The sequence below is a fragment of the Limulus polyphemus genome, unplaced genomic scaffold (genome assembly GCF_000517525.1).
Source record: "Limulus polyphemus unplaced genomic scaffold, Limulus_polyphemus-2.1.2 Scaffold94, whole genome shotgun sequence".
Taxonomy (NCBI): domain Eukaryota; kingdom Metazoa; phylum Arthropoda; class Merostomata; order Xiphosura; family Limulidae; genus Limulus; species Limulus polyphemus.
Genome location: NW_013665704.1, coordinates 292,233 through 293,341, shown reverse-complemented (window position 1 = coordinate 293,341; position 1,109 = coordinate 292,233).

The window sequence follows — 1,109 nt, the reverse complement described above, 5'->3', positions numbered from 1 at the left end:
CAGGTGACACGTCTTCAGCAGCGTCATTTGTACTGTTGTTCACTTCGTTCCAACTTAAATGTCCTGGACCATGATAACACCAAAGCCTGTTGCCATGTGCCACCTTTGGCTTACCTCACCGACAACATTTTATTCGGAAAGTCGCGTCTGAGAGATGATCCACTGTGTCATATGGGAGACTTCCCTTTGGTCTTCCTGGGATTATACAACCACACCTTGTCTCCTGGTACAAAGCTGACTTAAGTAGATCTCTTATCATAACATAGCTTCATGGAATCAGCAGACGTTTTCAAGTTTGAACGCATTTGATGGTGAATATCATTCATCCTTTCAGAAGACACTTTCACGAACTCTGGCACATTTTCAGGCAACTTTTCGTAAGGTGGGCATCCTGTTATCAGGTCCACTGGCAACCGAAGTTCTCGACCAAACATCAGCTTTGCTGGAGTGTATCTAGTGGTTTCATGCTCTGCTGTTCTATAGGCCATCAACAGTGGAGGGAGTATGTCATCTTGGCATCTATTACAAAACTTTGCCACTTCCTGTCCAAGTGTCCAATTGTACTTTTCTACCATCCCATCAGACTGTGGGTGAAGTAGCATTGTCCTGGTCTTTCATATGCCAAACAACTTGCAGCATTCATGGAACACAGCTGATTCAAAGTTACGGCCTTGATCTGAATGCAGTTCGTATGGCATACCAAACCTGAAGAAGAAATAACTAATAGCTGAAGTTACAGTTGTAGCTTCCTGATTTGGTATTGCATATGCCTCAGGCCACTTGGTGAAATAATCGATCACCACACAAATGTACTTGTTTCCAGCACGATTTCGGGCAAAGGACCAGCAATGTCGACTGCTACTTTTTCCATTGGTGCACCAACTTGATATAACTTCATTGGAGCATGTCCCTTATGCTTGGGTCCCCTTTTAGCACAACATGTATTGCAGGTCCTGCACCATTCTTCCACATCTTGCCTCATACCGATCCAGTAAAATTTCTGTCACAGGTGACTCAATGTTTTCTTAACTCCGAGATATCCTCCTGTTAAACTATCATGGGATTGATGCAGCACAACTTCCCGTAACTTTCTCGGTATAACCATTTGC